This window comes from Eublepharis macularius, chromosome 13 (assembly GCF_028583425.1).
Source record: "Eublepharis macularius isolate TG4126 chromosome 13, MPM_Emac_v1.0, whole genome shotgun sequence".
NCBI classification, from domain to species: Eukaryota; Metazoa; Chordata; class Lepidosauria; order Squamata; family Eublepharidae; genus Eublepharis; species Eublepharis macularius.
The window spans coordinates 52,581,139-52,591,396 of NC_072802.1; positions in this window are offsets into that span (position 1 = coordinate 52,581,139).

Consider the following 10,258-nt stretch of genomic DNA (forward strand, 5'->3'; position numbering starts at 1 on the left):
AGTTAATCTCTCTAGGGAGGAGACTCAGTATCACAGAACAGCCTCACTGACCCTCAAGTGCTGTTTGCTTTGAGTCTTCCGTGAGGTCATTCCAGCTCTCAGACACCATCCTCTGCTCTCTGCCCAACAGCATGCTGCTCTCCCTAGCTCACCCGAACCCCGGAGGGGTTCTTCACTTCACTCAGGGCATCTACGCTGCCACCAGGTTGTCATTTATAGTCTCTCCCATAAGAGGGCTAGCACTCCTAGCATTCTGTCCATTTTGCACTTTAGAGGCGCCAACTACTGCTTGCTCTGAACAGCTTATTACACAGGGATCTATTGAACTACTGACCAACCCCCTCAATCGGGCTTAACATGATTACAGAGACCAAACTTCCAAAATTCACAGTAATAAGAAATTTATTAAAAAGAAGATGTCCATACAAATATGCCGTACAGTAATGAATCGAGCAAGGAGACAAAGAGCATATACGTGATCTTCTATCCCTTCGATATACATACCCTGACTGTTGTTATTCTAGGATAGGCTATTTAAGTGTATACAGCATTCTACCAGGCAGCCATTACCTTAAGTCTTTATCCAGGCTGCCTGCCCTGGGTTACATTAACATGAATCCAAGGTATGACAGCTCCTTTCTTCTACAGTTCCCCAGATGAAATCAGCCCAAACAGACCCTGTTTCCCTTGTGCCCGGGGAATTTCTCCTCTGTTCTGCCCTACCCTTGGGTCATCCCTTCTCTTTGTTAGTCTGTATTCTGTTATACTGGGGCCATTTCCACACGGCTTACCTTTTGCAGGGATGCAGCATGTTCTCGTGCGAAATCGCACCAGGAAGATGCTGTTATTGCGCAAAAACACACTGCATCCCGGCAAAAGGTAAGCCGTGTGGAAACGGCCAGTCTAGCTTTTGGCCTCCCCATGTCTGTCCCCTCCTAGGAGTCACATTCCTGCCAATATGAAAGATGTCCCTTTGATAGAAGCATTTGCATAACCAAACCCAAATCTTAAGTACTGGGTGCTTCTGAGAGCCATCAATGGGATGGGCTTGAGAGCAACCTTTCCTGCTCTTCCCATCCTTTTACTGATAGAAAAACTTCTTTGAATGAAAATAGGTTCTTGCAATCCTCTAACTCCCAAAAGTGTGATGTAGCCCAATGTAGAGGGCATCTCTCCACACTCTGCAAAGTGGGTACTATCCCAGAAAGGGCTTGATACACAGTAGCTAACTAACTGAACTTCAAAGAAAGAACGACCCAGGGAAGGAACTTTACAGAAGTTCTTAATGGACAGGCAAGTTTGCTTGGATTAAAGATGTCCATTGAGGGTGTTTGTGGAGAGACACTGCAGCTTAAAGGAGGGGAGAGGAGACAGAACTCTCACTACAATTAGGAAGGCTAGAATCAGTAGAAGAGCACACTTGGCATGTTGGTGGGAGAAATTGGAGAGAAATTGTGCTCAAACCTGAAAGTGACCAGAGATGCTCAAGGAACCCCCTCCACAATCTCTATGGTCTTTCTCATAGAGGTTTGAAGGATTCCTTGAGCATCACCAAGAAGTGATGTCAATTCCAGGTTTGCATACACACACATACCAACTCTTTCTCCCACTGTGGCAATTTGCATTAGTGGACAAGTGAGTCCCAAGCTGGCCGGGCTGGGCAGGACAGCCTAGATAAAGTGACCTAGGGTGTGAAAAACCCTTAGGCAAGCTCTGATAGCAAATTCATTGCAAGACTATCATTGGGCTCGCAGTGTTATATGCTGCTGTAAAGCAACTGCTGAAATGCACTAAGACAACACAGCCAGATTTTCTAGCAGCCACTGCAGCTCTGATGTTAACAGAGGAGGGAATTATGGACATTAATAGATGACGATCTGCCCTGCTCTAAATCAAGCCCCCACACACTTGGGAAGTGAGTTCCCAGTATAAACGCCCAGGTATGCAAATGTCAAACGTTCATGTTCTGCCTTGTGGGCTTTGTAACATGTGAATTGGCCTTGGTATTATACTCAGTGAGTTTCAGTCAAGGAGACGGGACTAAGGAAGAGTGCCAAAGGCTTGACTGAAAATGGGGAGGTTGTGGGAGGAAATGAAAGAGGTGGCATCACACAGGCATTTTGGAATGCAGTACCAGGAATAAGGGGCAGCAAAGAAGAAGAAGCAGTCACCAGAATGAGCAAGAGACCTTCAGAAGGTACGGAGTTGGTGGAGCGAAGATCACAGGCGCTGATGCATCAGGGTGTGACCGACACCCAGGTTGCATTTGTGTAGCTGAAATATTGGTGCAGAAGGAGGTTTTTCGCAACTGTGGTGCTTCGAAGATACAGGTGGCTGAGCAAACAAGCTCCAGTGCCAGTCCTGCAACAAACTGCAGCCTTTGCCGCTGGAGAATAAATTAACATTTCCCAATGGCTCAACAGAGGTAGGATTTGTCTGAAGATTACGCCGATTAAATCATCAAGCACTATAATCCCCCCTAACAAGGCTGCTAGAGGGATATGAAAATACAGATATCAGCTGCTAAGCCCCAGTGGAGGGACGGCAAAGTCATCTCCCAAAGGCACCAGCTATTGCGCAAGTTATTATATGCTATGCACACGTACTCTGTTACCTTTCACAGATGAAAATGGGGACACTCGTCTGCTTGTAATACCCCTACTCACACCAAGGATCATTGTCCAAATTTCCTACCCCATTACACATTCAAACACACGAGCTAACTAGGTCTGAGAAAGAATTTCAAGAGCTGTCTGATTCATTTCATATATCACCATTTTGATGTTGTTTCTGCTTTGTGAGAAAACAAACTCCAAACCCTTATTTTCACATATTTCTTTTTCCCTGTACTGACTTTCTCCATGAAATCACTGCATTTTTCCACCCTCTGTTTGTATCATCCGCTGCTTTCATATGCCCTTGGGATTTTTGCTTTTAATTTTCTTTTTATGCTACCAGCTCTCAAAAATCACTTTACTATTTTTTTCCAAACTGGATGCTGTAAGCTGCATCAGAAATACTTTTATGGACAGCAAATAATAGAAATATTTGAAATCACGCACATCTCTCATGTTTTCATCCCACCGTTCTTCCAATGAGCTCAAGGCAGCGTGCAAGATTCTTCCCTCCTCTGAGCTGACCTAAGATCATCCAGTTTGCTTCATGGCAGAAAGAGCACTCAAACTGAAGCCACTGACACTTTAACTGCGCAACAGTGATAAAAAATTGCCTGCCAGTGATAATGCATGCACATTTACACACACATGCAATAAAGACAAGATATATTTTTGGGCAAAATAGCACTGTAACCTGCCAGAGTTCTTTAAGGGATAGCACAACTAGCATAACTATGGTGTTACTACATATATAATATAGGAAGTAGGAGGAGCCTCACTTCCTCTAAGGAAGTGGTCATGGAGGGGTGGGGCCTAAGTGGGGGAGCCTCGCTTGACTTCCTTTAAGGAAGTGGCCATGGAGGGGTAGGGCCTAGGGTTCCCAGGGAAATCTCAAACTTCCGGGGATTTGCCCCTTCACCCACCGATCGCTGGTGATCTGTGGGAGGTAGCAAGCCCCCCCGGAGGTTGCCTGCCACCAGCAGGCACCGAGGGAACATGTGCCGTGTGTGCGATCCCTGGGGGTGCTGGCTGCGGGAACATTCCTGCACATAATTTGGAGCGGATTTGGGCCCCAAACAGGCTGAATGAGCCCATGTGGAGTGCAGGAGCACTCACGTGGCTGGTGCAGTGACGTCACTTCTAGAAGTGATGTCACTGCGTCAGCCACAAGGCGCACACATGCGAAGAGTAACCTCATCCCAACATGAAGGAAGTGCCAGGTACCCTACCCTCCCAGCTGGAGGGGAAAGGGACCGGGCAATCCTAGTGAGGGCTAAGCCATATAAAATAAGCAATGGATGTAGTGTGTGGAGATGAAGGAAAAAATTCTTTTGGTGCATGAAATGTTATGAAATGGAATGGGGAAGCTGTTGTAGTAAGGATTATAAAATGGAACAAGCAAGTGTTAGCTTAGTTTTGCCAATTCCAAGCTAGTTGTTTCCTTTTGTTACATCTTTAGAGTAAATCCAAAACATCCTGAGAGCTAAGCCTGATCTCCAATAACAACCTGAACTTTTGTTATGTTTTCATTTTTGTTCTTTCTCCAAGGAGCTCAGAGTGGCGCCTGCTCTTGCAACCATCTGTATTCGATGTAGTTTTTTTCCCAATGAGTTATATCTGTCTTTAGCCTTCTAGTAGAAAAGTGTGCTTAGCTGCTGACCTGTGGTGAAGGATTACAGGGGTCACATTTTGTGCCTCTCTTATTTTTTGAGCGCATAAAATTTGTTCTAGTGACCTTAGACCTAAATCTGAGAAGTTTTGTTCTCTCCATACCTATAGAGAGAACTTTGATAAGCGGAAGCTGCTGTCTGTGTGTTTGGGGATAGCTGAAGCTAGGAGGACGTTGTGGTTAGCATTTTAAAATACTTGCTTTATATATATATGCATGTGCAAACTCCACCCAGGTAAGTGCAGCAAACATAGCTAACATGAGGTCTGTGCATTTTGGCTATCAGTCTTCTTTTAAATCCCACAAGATTGCTGGCTATCTTCCACCCACAATCACACCTGGCAATTAGAGATGAAAACTGCCATCAGATCTTAAGGGCAATTACAGTGGGTTCTTCAACACTTAGAAAGAGCCCTGTGGCGCAGAGTGGTAAGCTGCAATACAGCAGTCCAAGCTCTGCTCACGAGTCACGACCTGAGTTCAATCCCGGCGGAAGCTGGGTTCAGGTAGCCGGCTCAAGGTTAACTCAGCCTTCCATCCTTCCGAGGTCGGTAAAATGAGTACCCAGTTTCCTGGGAGTAAAGTGTAGATGACTGGGGAAGGCAACGGCAAACCACCCCGTAAAAAGTCTGCCAAGAAAACGTTGTGATGTGACTCCCCCCATGGATCAGTAATGACTCGGTGCTTGCACAGGGGACTACCTTTATCTTTACCTTCAGCACTTGTATTACAGATGTACATTAACCTGAGCTCAGGTTAATGTACAAGTCAGGTTAATGCCAAGTCTTGCCTTCCCCTCCTAGATCAGGTGGGTTACTCACTTTGAGAGCTTTAAGCCATACATGTCCATTTTTATAGCCCTCTTGGTGGTGGTGAATTCCCCCAAGACATAGATGACTTATGGCTACCCCTGCTGGGGTTTTCATGGCAAGAAACTAACAGAGATGGTTTGCCATTGCCTGCCTCTGCAACACTGGTCTTTGCTGGATGTCTCCCATCCAGCTACTAACCAAGGCTGACCCTGCTTAGCTTCTGAGAGGGGACAAGATCAGGCTCACCTGGACTATCCAGGTCAGGGCACAGCCCTCTTCCATGTTACTAAACAAACAAACAAAAAACCCTTTTAAAACATTGGTGAAAAATTGCTCTGAGGGTTGTTGTTGTGTTGGTTATGTTACAGGCACGAACCTCTATGTGGTTATGATGAGTGACTTTGCCCCAGCTAATATTGACTGTGCGGGGATCTTGTAGATCTGTTTGACAAAATCCTGCAAAATAAAGGTTGAGCACAGAGAAAGCTTTTAAGCTGCCCCTGCTGCTCTCGAAACATTGTTATCTGCCTCAGCCCTTAAAGAGCAGATCAATGGCTCCTCTCTCGATCCGGCTTCTCCAGCAGCCTTTACAACCGAAGTACCACACACTGACATCTCCCCACAATCCCGCACCTGCCTAGTGCTACTCACAAGGACTCAGGAAATCATTACAATGAGCAATTTAATTTCATGCCAATCCTTCCTGCCCTCTGGATGACATTGCAGAGGAAGGAATGATCCATTTGCATTCCTGGAGCAGAAGGAGAAAGAAGCCCGGAATGGGATGGCCTACTGGATTTCGGCAGTCACATCTCACCCCCACCCCTTGCATTTTGATGAGTCGTGCTCAACACAGGCGGCAGGCCTACAGGACATGAAATGTCTTCAAATGTGTCAAACGTCTGCCTGCAGTGGTCCCCTGATGAGCTTGAAGTTCTAAAGACAGCCAGCTCTCTCTAAAGCCAACCTGCTCACCGGTATCTAAGGAAATTTCAAAACAGATCCAACATCTCTCCCCCACCCTCCTTTCTGTTAACTAACCCCGCCACTTCAAATTACGTCACACCATCCTGATTTTTTTTTTAAAAAAATCCTACCACCGTCTTCTGTGTCCCAGCTTGCCAAGAACAAGTCTGACAATTTTACATCGCAAATAATTTTATAATGCATACCTTATAGAGATTCCATTGTGGTAGTGATGGGGTGGGGGAAGAGAGAAGGCCTCTGCTATGGATGAAGGAATGTGAGATGATGGGGGGGGGAAGGATTTTTATGCCAGTTTAAGTTCTACTTCTGCAAAGACATCCTCCTAGGCAGGGCTTTTTTCCAGCTGGAACGCAGTGGAACCGAGTTCCGGAACCTCGTCTTGACAATGGTCACATGGCTGGTGGCCCCGCCCCGATCTCCAGACAGAGAGTTTAGATTGCCCTCCGCACCACCAGCACGGTGATTTAAACTTTTAAAAACTCCCCCCTTGTCCCAGCTGACCCAAAGTGACATCATTGGCCCTGGGAGCGTGCGTGCACTTTCACGCGCACATGTGGTACCAGGGGCACTACCTCCCGCCAAGAGTTGCCCCCTGTGCTGGCAACCCATTGAGTTCCACCACCTCTTTTCCCAGAAAAAAAGCCCTGCTCCTAGGCAAGTTTCAGACATGAACTTGCAACCAGGACTGGGAAGACCCAGGCAATCAGCTGGGGTATACACAGGGGACCTTGGCTGAATCAGCATTGCACTGCCTAGCCTACCTTGCAGGATTGTTTTAAGGATAAGATAGTTGATCTGCCCAAACTCCTTTGAGGAAAGGCAGGATAGAAGTGTGCGAGAGACGCGGGTGACCTGACTTTGCCTATGTTCGTCATTCTGTCACATGCCTCTTTGGCACGCTTGAGACCCCGTGATCCCTGATGTAACACAAGGAAGTTCCCTCTAGGCCAGGGTTGGATGGCCAGCCTTCTCCCACCATTTTCCCTCAACCATTATTCTTCAAATATAGGTCAAGATCAAAGGAGGGGAAAATAATTTCCTTTCGTTTGAGAATGAATTTCAGCTTGTTTAGCTTTCCTCTTCTTCTCAAGCTGACCCTGCCCAAACTCCTCACTCTAGAGAACTGTTACCCATATAAAAGCCCCGTCTTCTATAGCCACTCAGGCAGAAAGGAGGAGTAAGGTTTGGGTTCAGATCCCATCCTCGCTGTGATTTGAACTCACTGGGTGGACCTTGGAGTAATCACACATGCTCGCCATACTCCATCCTGTGCAAGATTATTGGAAGGATAACAGGAAAGGAAGAACTAGGCACATCACCCCAAGTTTCATGGAGAAAGGGTGGGAGAAGACTAAACTATATAGCAGTTCCAGCCGCACAAAAGCCATACTTTGCATGCTTGCTACAAAAAAAAAGTGCAGGTGTTTCTGCAACTGTCGTAGTAGATAAAGTGGTCACAAGTGGGCCTGTCTAATCTAGCAGGCGGGGTTAGAAGTTGAAGTCCGTTTTTGAAAAAGGTTGAAGGTAGGAAGGAAAGCAAGTTCAACAACTCTTTTGTTTATATCTTTCTTGGATTGCAAGCATGATAATAATAACAACATTCAATTTGTATTAAATTTTAAATGTGTAATGTATTTATTGTGATTTTTGAGAAACTGCAAATTTTAATGTCTATGAATGTAATCTGCCCTGAGCCTGCCGGTGCTGAGAGGGCGGAACAGAAATTGAAATAAACAAACCAACAAACAGCCCTTCAGGACAACTTAACGCCCCCGCAGAGCAGTTTACAAAGTGTGTCATTATTATCCTCAGGACAATCACCCCGTGAGGTGGGTGGGGCTGAGAGAGCTGTGATTGACCCAAGGTCACCCAGCTGGTTTTAAGAGGAGAAGTAGGTGATCAAACCTGGTTCTCCAGATTAGAGTCATGCTGTTCTTAACCACTACACTAAAGTGGCTCTCCAGCAGGCACCTGAGGTTTCTGATAAGGTTGTGTTTACAAATGAGAATCCCCCGAAAGGGTGAACTGGGACCTGTGACTGATGGCTCCTTACCTCAAATGTAGCTTGGATCAGAGTTGTGTTATCAGAGTTTGTTTCACAGGCAGGATGTGTGTTTCTGCATGGGTTGAGTGTACAACAGAATGTAATGTTCAGCACAACTCCAGCTCAATTTTCACAAGCTCCACTTCTACCCACAGCAAAAAAGAAACACAAAACTGGGGAAGAAGCAGCAGCCCTTCATAGTAACAGGAAACGGACAGGCTCCTATTAAAGCAGCAGATTGAGTGAAAAGTTACAATTTGGCTAGAATGCATTTGCTTGCTTTTAACTTGAATCGACATGAAATTTTGTTTACAATATAACTGGAACCATGTCAGTGTGAAATTGGAAACACAATGTCATGCAGGCACCATCGCACCGCAGCCAGCATAAAAAACACACATATGCTCAAGAGAGATTTATACATTCATGAGATTCATCTGAATGAAGGGGGGAGAATGGTGCTATTTCAACTAAAAAAATCTCCCATAGGTTAGAGGACCTTTGACTCGTAACAACACAGCTACGGTCATAAACTTATGCTCTTGCCTGGACCAGGAAGGTAACCAGCACGTTGGCTGAACGCTTGAGAGATCTAGTGCTGTAGCTTGCTCCAGGAGTTCAAAGGCCCAATTGGCAGAACTGCTAAATCAGCAGCTGGCTTAGAATCTCCCCAAAGAGCTGAGGGAAGAAAGGACCTCCCCCCCCCCTGCAAAAAACCCAGTGGTTTCTGTTCAGGAGGCCCATCTGGCAGATAACTCCTGAAGCAGAAGTTCTCAGGAGGTGGAGCTCGCCTACGATGACAACCCAGAGCAAAGCCATATATTGGGACCAGATGGAAGAAGTAATAATTTGTTCTGCTAGTTGACATGCGCTACCTTGGGGATCTTTCTGGATCGATAAGCAGAGTAGAAAGCAAATCAGTGCAGGCGCTCATTCCAGTTTGCCTGGAGATGGCCTTCTCTTAAAAGATAGTGGTCACAGTCACAGCAAGTTCACAATGCATGGGACACAAAGCATTCATAGCAACACAAAGAGGCCAGCTGGATCAGGCCAATGGGGCTCTTCCAATCCAACATCCTGTTTCCAAAGGTAAGCAACCAGCTACTTCTAAAAACTCCACAAGCAGAGCATATAGACACTCATATTCAGGGGTATGTTATCTTCAATGGGCCCATTTTCCATGGATCTCTTTAAATCCCACCTCCATCTAATCCCTCCTTAAAGCTATTTTAAATAGCAGCAACTACCATCACACCTTGTGGCAGTAGGTTCCACAAGTCAGTACTAGTCTTGCATTATTTTAGGTGCACTGCTGCATTTGCAAGCTTCTAGGCACACACACTGAACAGGTCCGTCATGGGGGGTGGGGGTGGGGGGAGAAACACCTGATAATGGGAAGAGATATCCACCTGCTCATCCAAAGAACGAGGACAATATTAACACTGGCTTCATAGGGTTGGAGCCCATCCGTTTTTTCACTGGTGCAAAAGGGAAGGGTCCCTTTGGTCTCTCTAAAAGCTATGCTGGGGATAATTGGACTTGGTTAAATGATGGGAAATCAGGAAATTCATTGAAAAAGCTGTCTGGACCCAACCCACCGATAGACTGTCTTGTGCAAGTAGTTTCTGTGAGCAGGTAAGGTCGGCCCACAGGTGATGTCCCCCCCCCCCCACCAATTGCATTTAATTCCAGACATGCAAAATTCCCTTTGCTCCATTATAAGTTCTTTTAACGGCTGGATGATTAAATTAGCTTTTCCATCCTCGTGGTGAGGAAAGGATTGAATAGATTGTGCCAGGGCTGGGATAGTTCCATGTCAATTTTGCAAGCTTGTTTGGCGCTCTGCAGTGATAAGCTACAGAGGATTATCCTTTTCGAAGGGAGAAAACACGTACAATGCACACAAACCAGCTGATTTGTACTCTCCAAGGATGTATGGCTCCTGACCAAGGACTATAGAGCATCATGGATTCCACAAAAGAAACTCTGCATTTTGCACAATGCAGCTCTAAAGAGCAGGTCTGACAATTTGAGGGTACTGATAAGGTCTCTGCTATGCCTGTTTTAACAATTCACAACTGCACTGACTAAAATAAGTTTGAGCTGCTCCTCATATGCTGATTTTGCAGCA